The sequence below is a fragment of the Miniopterus natalensis genome, chromosome 6, assembly GCF_054644295.1.
Source record: "Miniopterus natalensis isolate mMinNat1 chromosome 6, mMinNat1.hap1, whole genome shotgun sequence".
Taxonomy (NCBI): Eukaryota; Metazoa; Chordata; class Mammalia; order Chiroptera; family Miniopteridae; genus Miniopterus; species Miniopterus natalensis.
This window is the reverse complement of record NC_142086.1, coordinates 72,371,603-72,396,054: the sequence shown is the minus strand read 5'-3', so window position 1 is coordinate 72,396,054 and position 24,452 is coordinate 72,371,603. Positions and strand designations below refer to the sequence as shown.

Below are 24,452 nucleotides of genomic sequence, written 5' to 3'. Positions count from 1 at the left end.
GTTTCAGCAGCCACCAGTCGTCCAAACTATTATGGTTCCTGTAGAGTTCTGAATCAGGAAAACACAGAAACCAGCCTCTTAGGCAGCTGTCTGTAAAGCTGGAATGTTGGATGCATGTTCCACTTTTCTCTAACCCCATACTCTCCAGGGGAGAAGCCATGAGCCAAGCTGAACTGTGCCTGGCTTTGGGGAGGGATGTGTTATGGGTAAAGTGATAGCTCTTTTTATCCATTTCATTGTGGCTATTCTTGCTTTGTGCTTGCCTAGGGTACTGCAGCTTTATTGGTTTCTGGAGTTCTCACAAAGATATTTTGGTCTGTATGTTACTTTTTATGTTGCTGTCTCTGTAGGGCAAATGGGGGCTGGTACTTCTTATTCTGCCATCTTTCTTTTTTTTGCTTTAGAAGTCCAGTTACCTTGGAGTTTATTAAAACTAAGAAGAAAAGGTCATAATGTTTTCATGCAATACATACTTTATTCTTTAAATAACAATTGTGACAAATAACAGAAAGAATTAAGGAATGCTGTACTTGTTATCCATTCAAAACACCAACATTTTTGGTTGTACATAATTGAAAGAAATGTTTCTAACAGTTTTCAAAATATTGTAGCCAGTACATAGAGGCATGCCTTAGGTGGACATAGCAATACTGTTTAGAAAAGAAGAAAAATCACGCGGGAACTACTCAAGTTTAAAAAACTACATTGAATGGCCATAATGATTTTACACAACTTCTATACAGTACCTTGACTTAAATCCAAGAGCAAAAGTGAATACTTTCCTCCTCTATTTTTGGTAAACAACTGCATGGTATACTTAGATGACTTTTCCCCCTGGATTTTACCTGGGAATGGCCTTTAAATTTTTTATTTAAAAGAGGGCAGGTTTGGCACTTTTATACTTATGTCACCAAAGTTAGTATTTCTTGGGATCTCAGGAAGATTCATATCCTTTACAGCTGATACAACGTGGGCTGGAGCTCTCACTAAGCCAGTCTCAGATTTCTCCAGTTTATTTTGTGCGTCAGTTTGTGTAACACACTCATTTATGTTGGTGTCCAGTACCATTCGCCCATCACCATTTCTGGAACAATATTGTGAACCTTGTCTGCATGGAAAATTAAACCCAGTTCACAGACATTTTCCAAACACCTGTCTAATGTTTCCACAAATACTTGAATTAGATCTAAAATGCCAAGTTCACTTTCTGAAGACAAAATACAACAGTTAATGTCTATAAATCAGTTTGTTGTCAGATCCTCCAATTAATAATCCTCCTCCTAGGAAATTACAAACATTTTCACCTCTCTTAGATACCAAATGAACTGTCTCCCAGATAAGTTGCTGTTGTATATCTTCACTGTAAGGCTGGTAAAACTTGGAGGACCCCGTCTTGCCATGGTTGTTGAAGATGAGGATCACCTTGATTCTGGCTGAGCCGGGAGGACCGGGTGGGCCCTGGGGGCCTTGGCTGGTGCTGGCGCTGGGGACTTTGGCTGGTGCTGGCGCAGGAGCCACGCCTTGAGATCTCTCCTGTAATCCTTCCCCAGCCTTCCCCTCCCAAAGGTGCCTGTGCGAGCCTGCTCCTTAATCTGCCATCTTGCTGACATTCTCAAATGATTTTTTGTGTGGTATGAGACATGGGTAGAGGTTCATTTTTTTCCCCCCATATGGTAGTCTAGCACCATTTTAAAAAAAAGTTTTAATTTCCTACAGAGTAATCTTGGTGCCTTTGTCAAACACCAGCTATATGAAAGTGATTTGATTTCTAGATTGTCTGGTTCCATTGACCTGTTTATACTAGTACCCCACCATTTTGATTACAGTAAATTTATAGTAAGTCTTAAAATCAGGAATAAATCTTTTTTATTTCCATATGAATTTTAGTACTGGCTTGACAGTTTCTCAAGCAATCCTACTGGAAGTTTTATTGGGAGTTAATTGAATCAATTGAACAGGAGACTTAACAGCGAAACAAATTGAATCTTCCAGTCTACGAACATAGTCTGTCTCTCCATTATTTAGATTTTCTTTATTTCTCCAAACAATGTTTTGTAGGTTTTAGTGTAGCAGTCTTCCACATTTTGTTAAATTTATTTAAAATTTTTTGATATTATTGAAAAAGGAATTATTTCTAAATTTTATTTTCCAGTAATTTGCTGCCAATATATAGAAATAAATTGACTATATAGTTTATACTTATTATATATTTTGCACAATGTATATTTTATGTTTTTATATATTTATCTCAAATCTTGTAACATTGCTACTCAATTCTAATAGATATTTTGAGTATATCCTACAATTTTTCTGCAAAAGCAATCATATTACCTGAAAATTGAGAGTTTTACTTCTCTTTTTAAAACTGTGTCATTTATTGAGTTTTCTTGGCTTTTTGCTTTGTCTAGGATTTTCAGTTCAGTATTAAAGAAAAGTGGTGAGATTGGCCATCCTTGCCATTTTTCCTATTTAGAAGTAAAGTCTTTCAACCTCAGATTTGATATTAGTTGTAGGTTTTTTGCGACTCCCCTTTATAAAACTGAAGAAGAACCGTCTATATTTCTTGTTTGCTGGTAATTTTTTTTTTTTTTAATGAAGGGTGTTGATTTATGTCAAAATACCTTTTCTTATCATATTGAGATGATTATGGCTTATTTTTGATACTTTTTAAAATCTTATCTCTTGATTTGTTTCCTAATTTTGCTAGTCACTTCTATAGGTAAAGGCTCCACAGACAGCTTGATTTTCTTTTTATTGCCTCACATGGTGCTAAAATAATGCTATATACTACACCATATCCAAATGACCCATTGAGTGTAGCTGACATTGAGGATTTTTACAGATTTAGTCATGAGCTAGGCATTCCTAGACAACTATTTCCTGGTGGTATTGACTCCCTTGGTTCTTTAGCATGAATCCTTTTTCTTAATAGAGATATAGTTTGATTTTAATTCAAGAGTGAAATTGAAGGCTTTTTGTGTGATGTGTGGTAGGTGATTTCTTAAAATTCTGCATCCACTTACTGCATATGTATGAACATAACATATTCTCAGTAGGAATTTATAATAATATGTTCTAATTTCAATTATTGATGTTAGGTTTTTTGGAGTAATTATAAATATGATTATAAAATAGTGTTTTTCTCATTTACGTAGCAGTTATATATAGACTATTTTGCTATATTTTCTAAACACAAGGAATGACGTTTGAAATCAGCCATTTTAAATGAATAGTTTTGTTTCATTTTTTGTTTTTGTTCTTTATGCTACAAATATGTCTGTGTACATAAATATTAACAGACTAAGAGAGCTGACATAAATTTGAAGGAATTAATGAATTCTAAATTTTTTCCCCGTTCCATAAAGTGTAATTTTCAATTGTCCTATCTCTGTGATTTCTTTTCCCTTCAATGTTATATAGGTTTTCTGTTCAAGAAACATTTAGACTAAGTGTGATGATAAGACAAGCATGCCACATGCATGTGTGTGCATGCACACACACACACATGAGACAAGCACTGAATGAGACAGTTTAAGTCTACTAATTGTATCCTGTAGACTGCAAGTATCAAGGATGTTAGGGAAGAACATGATATTGATATTAGAGAAAATTAGGGAAATTTTTATTAAGAATGAGCTATTATAAAAAGAGCAAATAAGAAGTATTTATTAATTGGAAAGAGAGTAACATAATTCTGAAAACCGATTTATCTAGTAAGGTAGTATATTGAAAATACTTTGTAAACTCTAAAGGTCAGTAAAAATGTTAAGATTTTAAAGTTTATTATTTAAATTATTCTTTATACTGCATACTACAATATACTTGTGAGTTTGCTTCTCTATTTTATCCTATTTTACTAGTTTAACAGATTTTAAAACTGTTTAATTCTCATTTTCTCCATGCCTTGACTCTCTATTTAAAGAACAAAGGACAGCATGTCTGATGTTCTGTTTGTCAGGTATCCTTTTCTGAATATTAAAGAGAAAGATTGTACTTTATTTTAACAATGTAGTATTTCTTCAACTTGATTAATGTTGAATTATTCGAATTTAAAAGTTAGATTAGTTTCTTTAAAATTGTAAGGTTATTACTCCACATAAAAGTAATCAGACAAATGATCCTTGTTCACATAACAAAATCTAAGTAGTAAGTATCTGAGAATCACAATTAATTCTCTAGTAGGTGAGCTCTACTTTTCCTGATTTTGTAATGTTTTCCCCCTTCTCATACACTACCTGCATTGTATCGCTCTATTGCAATTTATAGGTATTTTGTAGTCAATGAATGAAATCAGAGCTACTTCAGAATTCACTTATTTATAATCTTTTGATTTGTCCATGAGCCAAAATAAATCATTGGTGGCTCCATTAGAAAACTATTGAATATATAAGCCCAATATAATGAGGTTAGTCTCCATCTACACTTAAATATGGCTTTTGTACTTGGAAATCCTGTAGTTTTAAAATGAGCAGAGTTTGACTTCTGGAATATATAGATACCTAGAAAATAGAAGATGAGGTAAGATGAGAATCTGTTTATGGAAAACATACAACTTTTACATTTATTCTTTCTCATTTCCAACTTGAATTTTGTTGAACATATTAAAGATCCCTTTCATATACAAATATTTTGAAAAACTAATTCATTGTTCAAAGTTTAAACTGCCCATGAAACAGTTATTGAACTTCAGTTGGGTAGTGCTTTAATAAAAACATTTTAACATCTAATTATGAAAAGTATAGAAGTGACCCAAATAGTTGATTTTGTATTTTTATTTTATTCTTTTATTAACCCATTGATCTTTATTTTGTCTTATACCTGAAAATAAGAGCAAAATGCGTGCTTATAGAGCAATTATTTTATTGAGGACATATCTTAAAAGTCAAGAAGTGAAGCTGCTTGGTAATGCTATAAATTTAAAACTGTCCTACAGCAAGACAGTATGATGCAAATATGACTTAATAAGATCACAAACTGAATTTCAGTGAAACAACCAAGATTTACATTAAATTAGGAATTTTAAAACTGATTTAGTTTGTTTTACTGAGCATTTGCTTAATAACATTTTGCCTTCTTGCAATCTTTTTAAAGACAATAATTCGTCTGTGAAATGCAGGCACATCCTCAGTAGAAAAATTGAAAGCAACAGCTCACTTTCTGAAACCACACGTATAGCGATATAAAGAAATATTTCAGCTCTACAAAATTTAATAAATCATCCCATTTCCTAATTTGATCATATTAGATGCTGATGTGGAAGAAGCATTTCAAATACCATCTCCTCATTAATATACATCAGTCTGGGGAATAGAATGGAATACTTATGCAGAGATGTCACAGTTACTGTTTCTTAGTTTACTAAGTGGAACAGGTTGATGTGATACTGGGTGCTATTTGTCAATGTCTTGTTAAAATGGTTTGGGTCGAGTTATGGAGTCCAGAAAGACGGCGGCTGATAAATCAAAAGTGGATTGAGTGGACAGGAGGCAGTGATTGATACTGTGACAGGATATGAAGAAAGGAACCTTGATACAAGCATGCATGATATTGAATATGAGAAGGAAAATGGCCCTGGAGTATGGATATTATTCAAGGAAATGAGAATAATAATATGAGCCTGAAAATATTGCTGGCTGAAGATTAGGACAGTCCTTATTAGAGCATAATACTTTGTTAGAATGGTAAGGGTGAAATTATGTAAAAATTGGTGAGAAAAATATTTTAACCTATGTCTGAGGAATTTTAATGTTTATTTATTATTTAAGGTAGTTTTAGCCTTGTTTTTCCAGATTAATTCTTAAAATATTTGTTATAAGCATCTTAACTGCCAGAAAATTAGAACATGTTTTCTTTTAGACTATTTTAAAGAGCATTTACTTTCACATCTTGGTTTTATAGAATTATGTATTCAGAGACTGAACTTGTGTATAAATGGTATTTTCTATACATTGGTTTTGACTTATAAAATTACATTAACTTTAAGTGAAAAATCTGCATTGCACAGTTTTCAGCAAGTTTTACCTTAGTAATTTTGAATGGCAAATGAAAGATCCCTGACAGATGAGCCAAGGATATACAAGGCTGAGCCTAGTATATACAAGATTGTATATACTAAATTTTCTTTTACTGAATTATCAATGAAATATTAGTTGATGTCAGAGAGTTCTTGTCAGGAATCTTTTGATTAGCTCTGCTTTTGTCCTTGACAGTATATAAGTAGGAAGAACTTTCTTTTGCTTCCTCTCTGGAAGAGTTCTGTATCTAACACTGGCAGAATTAGAGGTTCCTTCGATGGTATTCAATTAACTTTTGATTACACAGCATATGAGACACAAAGAGATGTGCAGTTATCAAATAATTATAATATTTGATTCTTATGTACAATGTCTTTTTCCTCTTAAGAACTTAATTTTTGTTAAATATATAATAGAAAACATTTGAAGTGAAATATTGCTAACTATTAATTCAGGTGATTCAAACCAGTAGTGATGAATTCATTGATACTTTTTTTCTAGCCCTTTATAAAAATTCTGATAAATGTGTGTTGTATTCTTGGGGGCCTCAAAACTCATTTAATTAAATGGAAGTTGTTATTTTGGGGTTTATCGCCTCAGTATCTGATAAACCATCATCGTGTCTGCTAAATAACATAGTATTAGAACTTAGTATAAATTCTTAACTGTGCTATTTATTGCCACAAGTTGTTTTATGAGGTCTAGAATGTGATTCTGAATATTTGAAGAGGAAAAATAGTCATTTCCAAATTATAGAATAAATTTTTTATATTTTTCTGGAGTTTCCCCTCCAATTTGTTCTTTATATGGTAGCGGAATGCAACTCTGTTAGTACCTCTCTTATTTCAGTGGTATAGAATAAAATCCAAATGTTGATGGGGCTACAAGTCCTTCTGTGATTTGGTTCTCCCTGCCTTTTTAATCACATCTTCCTAATCTCAATCATACCTATAGTTTCTTTACAGTTCTTTTTTCTCTCTCAGGGCCTTAGTTACTTCTGTTCCAATTTTTCTTTTCTGTCTCTCTCAACATTTCTTATTCATCTTAGAGGTCTTCATTTAAAGACATTTCCTTGGAAGGCCTTCTTTGTCCACCCAGACATGGATACTTTCTCCCTTCATACACAGGATTCAGAGCTCTTTACCCTGTATTTTAGCAAGCTTGCTGAAGCTGATCCTGGTTACTGTTTTAGAAACATGGGTAGGCATCTTACTAATTTCAACTTACGGGTTGAGCTTTAAGCTCGATAATAATTCTTGCTTGATTCTCATTTCGATCAAGGAGAAACTAATTTGAAATGATAGGTTACATTAATGACAAATTAGAAATAGCACAGAAAAATTTCTGAATCAGTATCCTCATTTTTAAAATGAATATTGAACTCATTTTAGCTCTAATTCTGTTTCTAAATTGTATGAGAATAAGTTTCATGATGTATAGTCATTTAAACAAAAACTTTGTTTTATCTTTTTTTACTTTTAAAAATAAAACTAATTGATATACCTGTATTTTGCCATTTATCCTTCAAAAGAATAATTAAACCCACTTAAGGAACTAAACATTTACTCACATTGGTATTATTGCCTACTTGGTTAGCTTCTACTTGCTTCCCTACAGAGCTCTCTCTAGTTTGCTCTGGTTTTCTGCAGAGCTATTATTCTTCATACATTTGTGTTGGAAATTATCTTCTAATGAAAATTTTTGTTTATTTGACTTATAACTTTAAGCGGTGACTGTGAGGCCCTGGACAGGTATAGATGTAGAATTTGTAGGGCTACAAGGTTATTTTAGACTATTTCTGTTAGATGAGGGAGCTGAGACTAGAGAAGTTACTTCCAAGGTAACCAAGTAGTGGCAGCGCAAATGGTTTTCTAATTGTGTGGTTTAAAGCTTCTCTTTCACAAGATGGTTCCCTCCCCCCTCTAGTTTTTAAATGAGTGTATGTCATGCAGGATCAGTAGAGGAAGAGAAGATTTTGGAGGAGCAAAGCTGGCAACATCGTTCTTATACACAGATAGTCTGAAAGTTGCTTTTTAATTAAGATTTTCTAGGTTTAAAATATGTAATCCAAACTGGGCAAAAGGTGAACTATTAAGCATTAGTAATGAAATTAGTAGATTAAGAATACCTAAATTCTTAGGTGTAATAAATAGGAACTGTGTTCTCTAATGACGAAATAGATTACTTTTTCATAGACATTTCGTCTAAGCTATTTAACTACAGTGCCATTCTAGTTCTGTTCTTGACTCACATGAAGCACTTTGCTCTCCAGCTAAAACCAGGGCCCAGATTTTCACCTAAGATGACAGCTGTGTTGTGGGGAACCCTGCCTGGGGAGCCCTGAATTGACTAAATGGACCAATTATCTCTTAGCTAAGTTATGACTACTTTTCTGGTATTTAGCCAAGTTTCACTGTTGTGTAGAATGGGGTTATGATTCTAAACAGCTGAGTGATGACCTGTCCATTTTGATTTTCCATTGCTCCTCTTCACTGGTATATATAACTAGCAATTGACTATACATCTTTATGCAACATTTACTACATTATCAAGTTAAAGACATTTAATACATGCTTTCAGTTGAGGTAATTTCATTATAGTAGTAGTTGAATTTCTTACGATTTCTTGTCCCTCATTTACAGAGGAAAATCAGGAGAATGCTATGTAGGGAATGCTTTGTTTCCTGGGCAGAGCCCAGGCCAGAATTTACCCTGATAGGTTGCCATAGGCACTACTCTTGGTTATAACTGTCAGTGAGTTTTATTGGGGGGGCTCTTTGAATGTTGGCAGATACTTAAACTAGTCTCTGCCCTAGACACGCTTATTTTCATAACATTTCCTTTTTGCTTTCCTTTTCTGCTTATTCTTTTACCTCATCATCGCATAACCCAAGGTAGAAAGTAATGTTTTTTTATATCTCATGACTTGTGTAGTAGATAGGAATAATTTATTGAGAAAAAAATTATTTCGCCTGTTCATTATTTCCCGATTCATTCCTATGAAATTGCAGAATTATAGAATCTTGCCCTCCAAATTGGTAATGATTACTTAAAGTACCAAAGTAATTTAAAAGTAGGTAAACTGTTGTATGTTTTGCTGATTATAAATGAAGGAGTCATTAATTATGTCCTTTACTTTTATTTTGTTTCTTCTATATTTCACTCATTTTTTGGTGAGGATCTGGAGTATGTATTTATAAATCTGTTTGTTGAAAGATTGTCATATTTGTTCTGTTTTATAGAAACAGTGCTTAATATTTAATGACATTTTGTTCTACAACTTACTATCTATATTTCTTGAGACTGAATATTTTACTTTCATAAGCATGTTTACCTTGTGGGTACCATAAACTTTACATCTTACAGCTACAACAGGAAGTGTAAATAACACCATCTGTAACCTCATATTAAATTGGATCCTCCTGACAGTGGTGAACTGACAGTCAGTAATCCTGTGGGTTTTAAAAAAAATACTTGGAATAAGCTTTGCATTCACAGATATTAAATATGAAATTAATATATAAAGCCACTTTTGCCAAAACCAATTAGTCTTTATTTTTTACTTATTTATTTACTTTTTGCAGGGAAAGTGACATAATTCTGATGTGTGGTTTCAAAGAGCTCTCTGGTGACTGTGTAGAAAATAAACTGTAGTGCGGCACAGGTAGAAGCAAGCAGATAGTTGTGAGTCATTTTCTAAAGTCCATGAAGGAGATGGTATCTCAGAGGAGTGTGATATTTGAAGACTTGATTATACATTTAGAGCAAACCCTACAGAGCTTTGTGGTGGATTAGATGTGGGGGTAGCTGAGGTGAGAAAAGGATTGGAAAGAATGGAAAGAATGGTCATCTAGAATTTTGCAGTGCACAACCTTTGTCTGCACACAGGCCCTGATTGAGCTTTAGGGAGTGGATGAATGTTGGTAGCTTCAGTGAGGAAGATAGTAAAGGATAGTCTTTATTTTTTAAAGTTAAATATGGGAAGGACATTTTTGCACTTTAATCTTTTTCCCCATAAATTTTTGTTGAAATATATAAGTAACTTTTTTCCTCATAGTATTGTAACAAATAAGGAACTTTTTGGTATTATCTACTCTATAAATTCTTTCTTCAAGTCTAGATATTTTTTTAGAATTTCTGTTGGTTTCTATTGGTTCTGTTGTTCAATTTTTTTGTGAAATAATCCATGTTCACACTCTGTCCCTGCCTCTTGCCTTAGGAATTTGTGCATATTGTGCCAGTTGCCTTTCAGCATTATTTCCAGGCTGAAGATTCCGAAGTTTTATAGTTCACCTTCATATGGAGGGCCTCCACCCCATACCTTCCTAATAATTTTATTTTCACATACATGCATTGTCTGGTTCTTGTCAAAAGAAATAGACTTAGGTAGTATTTTCATTTCTGTTTCCAATATGCTTTCTGTTAATGGCCACTATTACAGTTGGCCTTTCTGAATGTAACAGCACATTGAAATGTTACTCTTCAGGAAACAGCATATAATGACTACCAGATCTCTTTCCAGATCACTCTTATTTTATGAGTATAGTAATCCTTCTCATTTATGAGTTGCCTTATTTGAAATTCAGATATAATGTAGATTTACTTCTGTACTGTATATGTTTTTCAGAACCTCCGCTGGACATCTGGGTCACTTGTTTCCACCTTTGTTCTTTTGCCAGTTGCTTCTTAGACGATTGGACACATACATATTAAGTGTCATGAAAATATATTATATTTTATCATTGAGCTATGAGTATTCCATGTGGTATTTGTAACTCTTATGATATTGGGCAAGAAGAGATTAAAAAGAATGTCGTTTGTGCTGTCAGAGCTATTACTGCCAAGGTAGATGTCTAGTAGTGCTACGCATAAAGTGCCATGACAGTGTAAAATGAAAGGCATATTGTCAGGTCAGACTCCAAAAGTGTGAAATTCTTTGCCAAAAGGGGTTTAAAATGACTTGTGCATCATCAAGTTGTGGAATACAGACTAAGGAAGCAAAGCTCTCAGGTTAAAGACCAGGGCCTTATGGTACCACAAAGCATTCCTATTAATGTGTAAAACCTGTAACTAGAATTTTGTGACAAATATTTTTTAAGAAGCAAAGCTTTTTATAGAAATTAATAGGTACAGATTTGGTTTTTAAGGTCTCTATTTTCAGAAGGTAGATAGGCAAAGTCTAAGAATAGACCTTCAGATGAACTGTGAATGAATTTACTATAACCAATAATGAAGTGGAAAGAGGCTTTTAAAAGAAGTCCACAGCTGCCCAGCCAGAGTGGCTCAGTTGGTCGAGTGTCGTTCTGTGCACTGAAAGGTTGCCAGTTCGATTCCCGATCAGGGCACATACCTGGGTTGCGGGTTCAATCTCTGGCTGGGGTTGAGGCACGTACAGAAGGCAACCAATCACTGTTTCTCATATAGCTGTTTCTCTCTCTCTCTCTCTCTCTCTCTTTCTCTCTTTCTCTCTTTCTCTCTCTCCCCCCCTTCCTCCCTCTCTCTCTCCCCCCCTTCCTTTCTCTAAGCATATCCTTGGGGTGAGGATTAAAAAAAAAAAAGAAGTCCATAGCTTATATTCAATGTTTTATTCAAAGGATAGAGAAAATTCCAGGTTTATTGGCTTGTCAAAAGAAGGGCAATATGGTTGGTGGTTGATTGTTAACCTTTCTTTAATCATACAAGATGTAAAGAGGCACGTCAAAGGGAGAATCTAATGAAAACCATGGCCTTCTTCCCAGAAAATTTCATATATTTACATACATAGTTTTTCATGTCCTTTGGGGGGGTTCACTGACATCCTGAAACTCCATGGACCCACTAGGTGAGAACATTTATGCCAGTGTCAGAAACATTCAAGCAACTTTCAGAATAAAATTTAAATGACTGCAAGTATAAATATCTATTAGCTATGGGAGGTGGCCCCAGTAATTATCTGTTTCCTTCCCTTCCTGTTTTAGCCTCATTATTGTCTGTTTCCACCTCAGTAATTTAAAAAACAAATAGAAAACTATAGCTTACTTCCAATTTAAGGTAGGGAAATGCTTTTGGTAGCTATTTAATGTGTTGTTTCCTATATTTTTTTAAAAATATGTTTTTATTGATTTTAGAGAGAGAGGGAGAAAGGAGAGAGAGAGAGAAACATTGATGAGAGAGAAACATTGATGGGCTGCCTCCTGCATGCCCCCTACTGGGGATCAAGCCTGAAACCTGGGCATGTACCCTGACCTGAAATCGAACTGGTGACCTCTTGGTGCATGGGACTGCGCTCAACCAATTGAGCCACACCAGCCAGGCTGTTTCCTGTATTTTTATTTGAGTGACTGTAAAACATATTTATGAAGCTTTATAGATTGTCTTGCAATCTGATTAAGAAAATAAGATTATATAAGAATTCTCCTACCAGGGGGATTTTCAAGAAGTTAATTCTGTTTGAGAGAATACTTTATTATATGTTAATTCTGTTATGTTGTACTTATTTTCATTATAGATTTTTGTTTCTTTGTATAATTTCTCCAATTATTCTCTCTGATGAGTTTTGTTAGGTTTGATATTTCCCTGACATCTTTACATTAGATTACAGTATTTGTTTATTATTCTAGATAACTTATAAAAATATTAAATGAGATTGATTCTATAGTCATTTTAGAATAGTTCATTGTGGAGAGTACTTTTGGAGTACAGTTGATCCTTGAACAAAACAATGCAAGTTACGGGTGCTGACCCCCTATGCAGTAGAAAATCTATGTATAACTTTTGACTCTCCCAAAACTTAACTGTTAATAGCCTACTGTTGACTAGGAGCCTTACCAACAACATAAACATTTTATTAGTTCACATTTTGTATATGTATTATATACTATGTTCTTATAGTAAAATAAGCTAAGGAAAAGAAAGTGTTATTAAAGATATCATAAAGAAAAGAAAATACCAGGTATAAGTGGACCCATACAGTTCAAACTGGTGTTGTTTAAGAGTCAATTGTATTTTATTTTTTCTAACAACCAAAGAAAATGCCATTTTTTTCAAACTCTTTTTCCTCAGGTTATCTGAGCTTCCCTTAAGATAGGGATCAAGTCTTATTAATTTTGTATGATCAGTTTTTAGCATGGTGGTACTTGCCTACTAGTAGGTTTCAGTAAATCCTAATAGTTGGTTCCATGGAATGAATGAATGATTAATTTCTCCAATTCCAACACAGGTATTTTTAAAAAATAATCTACTTCGGACCTTTGTTTAGGCAGCTTGTTTTTTTTTAAAAAAATATATCTTTATTGATTTCAGAGAGAGGAAAGGGGGGGGAGAGAGAGAGATAGAAACATCAATGATGAGAGGTTCATCGATCGGCTGCCTAGCCCACAACCTGGGCATGTGCCCTGACTGGGAATCGAACCCCAGTCGCCTGGATTGTAGGTTGATGCTCAACCATTGAGCCACACCCAGCCGGGCTAGGAGGCTTTTTGAAAGTCTTAATTTAAATTACCTTCGTTTGATCCTCTTTACCTCCAGAAGAAGAGTTGTGTGCATTGTCAAGCATATGCTAGACCAAATCAACTCTAAGCCTGATTTTCAGGATGTTAGTTTCTAAATTTATGGTTGATTGCTTGTAGTATTTGGAGGGAAAAATAATATGTCTTTAAAGATCGTAAGATAAAATCTTTGAAGGAGGATCAGGTTGGTTTTAAAATTATTCATCACATGTGGCCTCATCACTTTTTTTAGATAAGATTGAAGAATGGTGTTATTTGAAAAAATAATGGATTAAATAATATACATCAAGCATTTTTATTTTCTAGGAGGTAGCGTGGTGTAGCCCTTTGATACCACTTTAAGGATAAATAAAAATAAAATAGTTGGAGCATTGTTTATTTTTCTCTTAAATCAAGAATATTTTGGAATTTACTTTTTATTATTTAAATTCTTAGAAAATAAGGTTTGTAAGTGACTAGATTCATGTCTATCTAGAAGTCAATCAGTAGTTTGGAAGAGTTCTTTTTGGTGATAGTGATTGCATCAAGTGTATTACTGTCATAGGATTCTCTTAATTTTTTAGTAGTCATCATCTCTGATGCTCTTAAAGGAAGTGAAAAAAACACACAAAAAACCCCAAAAAACCCACGAACTTCTTGAATCATAGGTAACAGAGCAGAAAGGAAGATGTTAGAGAGGGTTTCCATGGCATCCTCTGGCTTCATCCACTGTAAAGGATATTATCAAGCTATAATTGACTACTTTGGGAAATTAAACTTCATGTGGCAAAGCCAAAGGCTCTTAAGTTATCGTTACAGGCACATATCTGCTACTTTGATGGCTTTTATTATTATTAGCTCTAGAAAAGCTAAAAAATGCGACTCTGTGAATCTCTGCAGTTACACTTTGAACTACATCTACATGGCTTCCTGGTATTCCTTTTAAGAGTACTTTTTAGTGTTTCCCTTGTTGGCACTTTATAAAATCTGTCCAGGATTATAAAATCATGGGTTTTATTTTTAAATTTTTAGGGGTATAGATAAAATTCTTTCCTAAAATGATTTTTCAGAAATATAACTATTTCTAGCTAATTCACTGATTTTTTATTAATTTCAAATATACTCAAGAGTAGGAGAATAATAGAATGCATATCCATTACTTGGAGTCAGCAGTTACGAAGACTTTTGCCAATGGCTTCTGCTGGTGGTGCAGATGGTGATGGTGGTGGTGGTGCTGCTGCTGCTGCTCCACCCCCTTCTTCTGCCTCTGACCTCCATGCCTCCTCCTCCCCTTTTTCTTCTTTTTCTTTGCAGAAGTATTCCAGAGCGAATTTGGGCACTGTGTTTTTCACCCACATACTGTTCATGTTGCATCTCTAAAAAGTATGGCAAATTTCTTAGCATGGCACAATGCCATTATTATTAAATTTATGTTTTGATAGTGATTTTCTGGCCTCTTGATTATGTTCTTGTGTATTACCTACCTTCATGTTTAAGCCATCTTCTCACTTCAGGAAATCTGTGTTCCATGTCTTTAAATTTTTTCATTTTTCCTTTTTCAAAAAAAGAACTTTAAATTGATCTTTGACCACAAGGTATCAGTTTTCATTTCTATTATAGCCTAGAAGAAAATAGGAAGACTACTTTTCCATGTGGTTAAGTAGGATACAGTATAAACAGCCTCCAAAGAGCACATTTTAAAAAGTAATTTTTCTTGAATGATACATTAGTAGTTTCTTACTACATGGCTGGCTTGTTCAAATTTTTTTTCAAATTCAAAAATGTAGTATTCAGAAGTATTTCAGTTGAACAATATGAGAAATTCTCATATTATCATATGACTGTGTAATAAAACTGATTCTGTTTTATATAGTCTAGCAGTACCTTCTCAAATTATCTGTCGTAAAGGATATTTTTCCTCCTAAGTTTTCAGTCTATTGCAGAATAATATTTTTAAAATGTAATAAAATGTTGTAGTTATAACAAATCACTATAAAAGTTCTAAATTCTTACCCTCAATTTCTTTATTTTTCTGTGGTAAATTAATAGTTCATGGACCAGCACTAGTTGTTTTTTAGTAGCTCTAAATATTGTTACTGTTAAACATGGTAATAGATATGTATTTATCATTTGGGATTGTTTCAGAGATGCTTTCTGGGAAAGAGTAAGCTGTGTGCCCCTCACATATTTCTATTTATCTGTCACCTTTTTAGCTCTCCTGGTTTGGAGGTTCAAGACTGTTTGCAAGCATTGTATCAATAATTGCATGGGTTCATTGGATTGTTCATTTGGGCTGAAGGAGCAACCTGATCATTCTCCGTATAAAATATACAAGACCAATATGTATATGTGTAGAATTAGGAAGTATAGTTGAAAGACTTAGACATGAGCCAGAGAAACAGCCCAATAAAATAGCAATTGTGTTAGACTAGGAGTTAAAAGACCTGTTTTCGATCTCTTTTCCATGACTTAGAAGCAATATGATCTTGACCGCTCTCTAGCTTGTTGCTTATTCATTTGTAAATTGTGATTACTACTTTGCCTGCTTTGCAAAGTTTGAAGCATCATAATCTTGTCTTTTAATTTCTTGTTTTGTTTTTTCTCTAGAGGTCCTCAGCAAGATGTTTGTGGGTTTCATTTTAGTTCTCCAGAATTGGATTGCCTTAGCTATTTTTTGTATTTGCTCTGCTTTCAACTTACCACTTTCTAACTTCTTCACCTGCTACCAAGTATATCTTTTCTTTAATTATAGCTTCTTTTTTGGTAATATACCCATACTCCTAACTAAATGCTTAAACTATGGCACACCCAATGATATATTTTAGATGTTAGCTGCTTATCAAATATATGAAAATATTTTCTCCCATTCTATAGGTTGCCTTTTCATCTTGTTGATAGTTATCCATGTTGTACAGAAACTTTTTAGTTTAATGTAGTCCCACTTGTTTATTTTTGCTTCTATTGCCTTTGCTCTTGTTTTTACAAATCCAAAATATCATTGCCAAGACTGATGTCAAGATGATTGCCCACCCCCACCTCCCCACCCCCATGTTTTCTTCTAGGAGTTTTATAGTTTCAAGTTTTACATTCAAGTCTTTAGTACATTTTGAGTTGATTTTTGTATATGGTGTAAGATAGTGGTCCAGTTTTATACTTTTGCATGTGGCAGCATTTATTGAAGGGACCGTCTTTTTCCCATTGTATATTCTTGACTCCTTTGTCATAATTTAATTGACCATTAAGCCTATGTGTGGGGTCATTTCTGGCCTCTTTGTTCTGTTCCATTTATCTTTGTGTCTGTTTTTATGCCGGTATCATACTGTTTTGATGATCATAGCTTTGTAATTCTGTTTGACATCAGGAAGTATATTGCCTCTTTGTTATTCTTTCTCAAGATTGCTTTTGCTATTTGGGGTCTTTTGTGGCTCCATACAAATTTTAGGACTTTGTGTTCTATTTCTGTGTACAGCGACATTGTAATTTTCATAGGGATTGCATTGAATCTGTGGACTGCTTTGGGTTGTATGGACATTTAAAGAATATTATTCTTCCAACCACAAGTATGAAATATATTTTCATTTATTTGTGTCTACTTTAAGTTTTTTCATCAATGTCTTTTAGCTTTCAGTGTACACAAGTATTTCACCTCCTTGGTTAAATTTATTCCTTATGTATTTTATTCTTATTGATTCCATGGGAAATGGATTGTTTTCTTAATTTCTTTAATAGTGCCTTATTAGTGTACAGAAACAACTGATTTTTGTATGTTGATTTTGTATACTAGAACTATGTTGATTAGTTTTAATAGCTTTTTGGTGGAGTTTTTGGTGTTTTCTATATGTTATCATGTCACCTACAAATAGAGATAATTTTACTTCTTCCTTTCTAGTTTGGATATGTTTTATTTCCTTTTCTTGTCTAATTGCTAAACCTAGGACTTCTAATACTATTTTTAATAAAAATGGCAAGTGGTAGATATCTTTGTTTTTTTCCAGATACTAGAGGAAAAGCTTTCAGCTTTTTACCATTGAGTATGATGTTAACTGTGGGCTTGTCATATATGGCCGTCGTTAAGTTGAAGTACATTCCCTTTGTACCCACTTTTTGAGACTTTTTATAATGAATGGATGTTGAATTTTGTGAAAAACTTTTCTGCATCTATTGAGATGATCATATGATTTTTATCCTTCATTTTGACAATGTGTTATATCATTTTGATTGATTTGTGGATATTGAAACATCCTTTCATTACTGGAATAAATCCACTTGATCATGTTGTATGATCCATTTAATGTATTGTTGAATTCAATTCAGTTTGCTAATATTTTATTGAGGATTTTTGCATCTATGTTCATCAGGGATATTGGCCTGTAATTTTTTTTTTTTTTTTTTAGTGTCTGTTTGGTTTGGCTATCAGGGTAATGCTGGTCTCATAAAATTAGTTTGGAAGTGTTCCCTCTTCTATTTTTGGAAGACATAGAAAAGATTGGTTTCAGTTCTTCTTTAAATATTTGGTAGAATTTGCCAGTGAAGCCATCTCGCCCTAGACATTTCTTTTTTGGGTGATTTTTGATTACTGATTAAATCTCTTAACCAGCAATTGTTCTGTTCAGATTTTCTATTTCTTTTTGACTCAGTCTTTGTAGGTTGTATGTTTGTAGAAATTTATCCATTTCTTCTAGGTTCTCCCAATTTGTTGGTGTATAATTATCTCTTATGATCTTTCATATTTCTGTGGTATCATTTATAACAGCTCTTCCATTTCTGATTTTATTTATTTGGGATGTCTCTCTTATTTGTGAGTATAGTATGTTGTGTGATCTCCACATATTTGTGAATTTTCCAGTTTTGTAATTGATTCCTATTTTTATCTCATTGTGGTCAGAAAAGATGTTTGAAAGAATTTTAGTCTTGAATTTGTTAAGTCTTGTTTTGTGGCCTAACATGATGTATCCTGGAGAATGTTCCATGTGCACTTAAGAAAAGTGTGTTTTTTGCTGCTTTTGATGGAATGGTCTGTAAATGTCTGTTAAATCCATTTGGTGTAATGTGTTAAGTCCAATTGTTTCCTTATTAATTTTCTGTCTGGATGATCTATTTATTGATGAAAGTGGAGTATTGAAGTTTCTTACTATTATTGTATTTCTGCCTATTTTCCTCTTTAGGTATGTTAATATTTGCTTTAAATATTTAGGTTCTACTCTTTTGAGTGCATAAGTATTTACAAATGTTATATCCTCTTGTTAGATTGACCTTTTTATCATTATAAAAGCACTTTCTTTGTCTTTTACTACAGTCTTTCTTAAAGTTGGTTTTGTCTGATTTAAGTGTAGCTACCCCAGCCCTTATTTCGTGTCCATGGAATACCTTTTTTCTTTCCTTCGCTTTTAGTCTGTGTGTGTTCTTAAAGATGAAGTAAGTGTGTTTTAGGCAACATATTGTTGGATCTTTTTTAAAAAATCCAACTCTCTGTCTTTTGATAGGAGAAGTTAGTCCATTTATTATAAATTATTGACAGGTATAGACTTACTGCCATGTTGTTAATTGTTTTGGGGCTGTAATTCCTTTGTTCCTTTCTTCTTTTCCTGCTCTCTTCCTTTGCGATTTGCCGTCTTTGTGTAGTGGTATGCTTAGGTTCCTTTTTCTTTATCTTTTGTGTATCTACTATAGGTTTTTGCTTCGTGGTTACCATGAGGCTACATAAAACATCTTATATTTATCACAGTCTATTTTAAGTTGATGACTAAATTTGAAAGCATTCAAAAGCTTTACATTTTTTTGGTTCCTATCCCCTACATTTTGTGTGGTTGATGTCACAATTTATTTCTTTTTTATCTTGTGTGTTTTAATAACGTTATAGTTATTTTTACTGCTTTTATCTTTTAACCTCCCTACTAGATTTGTAAGTAATTAACTCACCACCTTTACAACATCAGATTATTCCTGTTAACTATGTATTTACCTTTACCAGTGAGATTTTGTACTTTCATATGTTTTTCTGTTACTGATTGGTGCTCTTTTGTTTCAGCTTAAAGAGGTCACTTTAACATTTCTTGCAAGGTTGGTCTATGGTGTTGAGGGGAAGCTTTTTTGAGAATTATTTGGAGATAGAACTGATCCTTAACTTGTGAAGTTTTAGAAGTTCATGGAGGGTATGTCTGGGACTACCGTGGATTTTTCTTTTTCCTTTTTGTTGGGTAGGGGTGGGTACTCCTGCTTTAACTAGAGCACATCTCCATATAATTGTCTCACATATTGGGGTTCTGTGTGGAATATCATTTGGGGTAGGATTCTTTGTTTAATAAAAAAGTGAAAAACCACCGCTTCATAGAATATCAGAATTACAGAGAGTTGTTTTCAGCTTTTCTTTCCTTTAAATTCCTAGTATCCTTATCATTTATACCAGTCATGTTATATTTATCTTGAATTACTTCAGTGAGGTTATTTATGTCCACCTCTATCTAGATTTCAAACTTAGAGTTTTATTCTTATAATTGGCCATATACTTCATATTTATCCTTTGAATGCATAGAAGGTGCCAGACCCTGTGCTAGATGATGTGAATACAGAGACGGTATTATTAGGGAGCTTAGAATCTGGTGAGAGAACATATGTAGACATTATGATTATAGTATATAAATGTTACACTTTTAGGTATCAGAAAAGTGCTGGGAGGACACAGTAAGCACTACACAGGTATTGTTAAATGATTGAATGTTAATTAGAATATCCTAGGATAGTATAAGAAACCTAACTGAAGTCCTTGGCATTATGCTTTATTATATAACATAGTTATATAACTTTATTAACTATATAACTATATAGCATGTTTAATATTGTGGAGTAAAATGAAACATGTTAGGCTCTTTTTTTTTCTTAAGGACATTAGATAAATTACAGCCTATGACTGTGGCTGGAAGTCAGATATCTTTCTTTATAATGTACATATAACATGTATACTTAATTTTCTATAATTACATAAAACTATCTCACTTAAAAATCATATCTTAGGCCAGGCCGATAGTGGCTCAGCAGTTGAGCGTTGACCCAGGATCCAGGCAATCGGGGTTTGATTCCCAGTCAGGGCACATGCCTGGGTTGTGGGCTTGATCCCCAGTCGGAGACGTGCAAGAGGCAGCCAATCAATGACTCTCTTATCATTGATGTTTCTCTCTCTCACTCTCTCTCCTTTCCTCTCTCTGAAATCAATAAAGATATATTTTTAAAAAAATAAAAATAAATAAAAATCATATCTTAGGAGCAAAATGTTTCCTTTTTCATATATGTCATAATGTAGGAGTTGATGCCAGATTATGTTTCTTTTATTAGCTGTTTGACCTTAGGTAAATAATTTAACTTAGGTGAACTTCATTTTTTAAAAATCTGCAACTTGGGAATTCTATTCCCTTCGTTATTCTCTTGTAGTTCATCTCTGAGCTTGTGTGGGAAGTAATTTGCTATACTTAGTAAAAATTTGGTTACTTAGAATTTATTGTTTGTATCTGTTACCTAAAGTGAGGTGCATATGAACATATGCTGTCTTGTAAAGGTATTTCTCCTTCTTCTAAGAAGGAGATGAGATTTGAACTACAAATTGAATTGTGATCCTTTAGTCTTAGACTTTTACATTTAGTATGATTTTTAGTTGTGTCTGAATAGCTGATTTCACTTTTGAGTATGTGGCTTCTGTTGTATTTGATTATTTTACACATTTTATCCCAGGCTAAAAGCCACTTTATATATAGAGTATCTTTCAGTTGAGATCTAAGTAGATCTAACAAACCTTGGAAAATCTAGACTAATAAGTACAAATAAGTACTAATAAGTACAGTGGTGCCCTACATGTATCTAGGAACTGCTCTGTAAATTTCTCAGGTATAGTAAGGTCCTGAGGAAAGCAAGTAGAAATTCCCAGACAACCTACAACTGAGTTACCTCTAAACAATCCCTTTTTAAAGCAAGTTTCTCTCTATACCTTCTCTATTTGTTGTTGGCTCCATAGTTGGATTTATTCTTAATCACATTTGCTTTCTTGATACTATGTAGGTTAAGTTTGTCTCAGTTACTTCTTCTAGACATACTTCTTCTAGACATTCCCTTAACCATCAGAGTGATCTCCAGCCTTTGCTATTTGGAGAAATTTGAGAATGTGTGTGGATGGAACTCTCTGCTTCTAGAGTTGCTAGTTCATGCAATTTTTCCCTCATTTATTGATTATTTACCACTAATTTCTTCTTGAAATATTTTATTTTTCATTCTTAAATAAAACCATCAGGGAAAGGCAACACTCTATTAACCACATTTGTGATGTAACTAAAGAAAGACAGTGTGGTATAGTATTGTGTTTCAGGGTAATGCTGTCACTTAATCTTTAAGTGTGGCACAATACCATGCCACACTGTCTCTTGACATTGCTAGAAAGCTAGGGAACATGATTCGAAAGGCACTATATTAGGAATAAGTAGATGGGGGAGTTACTTGGCAGTCATGCCCCCTTGATCTAAGATCTTGTTGGATCTTATAATCTAAGAAAGATTGGCTTTGATCAGAGTTCAAATAGGTGTGACCTTTAAGGAAAGCTGAATACCTCAGGCATCATGTTGATTATGTTGAACCTTTACTAGAAAGTTTTATGAACTAAGATTGTCCTAGATTTAGGGGTAGGTTTTTGAGAAATTTTGTAAGTCTTGATCATCATTGGTATATAAAACCTCTTTTTTGTCGCTAATCTGCTATGTGATCTTAGGTAGATTAAATTTATGTGATGAGAAATCCCAAAGTTATTGTGAGATTGGGATACATGTTTGCAAAATGTATTTTTTTTGTAAAAAAATAGCTCTTCTTCTCTAGCCATATCCCCAAATGAAGCATAACAAAATCTAAAATCTAAAACAACGTGAGCGCTTAACTATCATATTTAGCAAACAGAATTTTTTAAAAAGTTAGATGCCTCTTGTTTGTTATTGTTGAAACTTTATAAGGAATCCAACACAGGTGAAATGGAGAAAGCCTAGATAATTAAAAATTTCAATTATTAATATTGAACTATAACAATAATAGTAATAATACATACCAATTAAACTGGTACTTACTAAGGGCCAGGTACTAATACAGAATGCTTAACGTGTTCTTTTCATTTAATCCTTAGAGCATTCACATGTGATAGGTATGGTATCATGATTTGTTGATTAGGAAACTGGGTCTTATACTTGTATCAAGGACTTACAGCAAAAAGGAGTGGAACTGAGATTTTTGAAGACAAACTTAGTATTTTTGGCCCTACAGCCTGTTCTAAGGTCATGACTAAGTCTGGGAATATGACAGTTAAGTGTCCTTTTTTTGGTGGTGGTTGCAGAGTACAGCAGGTCCTCGAATAACATGTCATTTTCTTTCAGTGGTGTTTTGTTATAATGTTGTTGAGATGCTGTAGGAATTTAACTCTTGTTTATGTCAGTTAGCTTATGGTAAAGTTGGTTTCATGATACGTCATTTCACTTCAAGTTGCAGAACCTATTGATGATGTTAAGTGATGACTTACTGTAAATTCATATTTCTGACCATCTTGATCAGAAGAACTGGATTGAATCAGAGCAGATCTTTCTCTTAAGAGACCCTGGGATTCTGGCAATGTCCTATCTGGCCTATAGGTTTAGTCTTCTATATGCGAAATAATTAAAAGCAAGTGATATATAGCCTGTATGGATTATCAGTGCTTTGGTTTTACTCACTTTTATTCACTGTTTCTATTTATACAGAAAGTAAGGTAAAGCTTACTTTCAGAGAAGCTCAAAAATGCTTTCAGAAATATTAATGCATAGAATATTTTGTGAGTAGTCTGTTGATTTAATGAATTTTAGTTTTAAAATACGTACAGATAGCCCAGCCGGGCGTGGCTCAGTGGTTGAGCGTCCACCTAGGATCCAGGCGATCGGGGTTCGATTCCCGGTCAGGGCACATGCCTGGGTTGGGGGCTCAATCAATGACTCTCTCATCATTGATGTTTCTCTCTCTCTCTCTCCCTTTCCTTTCCTCTCTCTGAAATCAATAAAGATATATATATTAAAAAAATATGTACAGATACATTTAGAGCCTCGATAAAGTACTATATGAATTTTTACCTTTGCTTTCCTTGTAGCAGTGAACTTACATTTGGTGACACCAGAGCTATGCCTTAAAATAATGATATATTTTTAAAAGACTTATTCCATTTAGTATTCATTTTAAACATTTCTATAAAGTTTCCCCAAGACAGCAAACTATCTGTATTTCTTGTAGAACTATCTTTTTCTCTCTTGTGATAGAATAAGTCTACTAGAAATTACACCCACTCCCCTTTTCATTTTGGGCTGGCAAAATTCAGGGACTGAGAAACAAACTTGGATCAGTGTTTTTCAAAACCATGGAGTACTTTTGTTCCTTTTAGAAATAAAGGTATCTTTCCCTACAAAAAACAGCCTCAAAAACTTTCTTTCAATGATGCCATCTCTTCTACTTTTTGTCTTACTTAGAAACCAAGAATGTTGGGTTTAGAGTAGTGATTGCCCAGAGACCCTCTCGTGTCTAGTAAGGCACAGCTGTGGTTTGGCTGGCCTGGTCTGAGATTGTAATGTATGAAACTAGAGTTCAGAGACCATAAGATGTGAGAGTGGTATAAAGAAGGAATGTGTGGGATAACAAGGTCAAAATCAGGTCGCCAGTTCTAGGGGCCAAGCAAGGTATGTGGCTGCGATGGACTAAAGAACTATGAAAATAAGGAGTAGCCATTAGGGCAAATTGGAGGCTGTCTAGAGAATTCCAGAACAGAATATCATGGCTGTTTGTTTGACAAGCTTGGATTATCTAAAGGGACTTTTGAAGCAATGGAGTTAGTAACAAAAGCAGGAGAACATGAAAACCAGTAAGTATTATAGGAATATTAGTATAGCTCTTTAGGCTTTACAGAATACACTTCGACACACATTTTTGGTTTGTTC

The 24,452-nt window shown here is 33.7% G+C and overlaps 1 protein-coding gene and 1 pseudogene across 1 annotated transcript in view; one reads left to right on the top strand and one right to left on the bottom strand.

Annotated features, from left to right (window-relative positions):
• RSRC1 (arginine and serine rich coiled-coil 1) overlaps positions 1–24,452 on the top strand; it is a 282,043-nt gene that overhangs the window by 21,929 nt on the left and 235,662 nt on the right. The window lies entirely within an intron of this gene.
• LOC107539266 (AP-3 complex subunit sigma-1-like) overlaps positions 868–24,452 on the bottom strand; it is a 34,872-nt pseudogene continuing 11,287 nt past the window's right edge.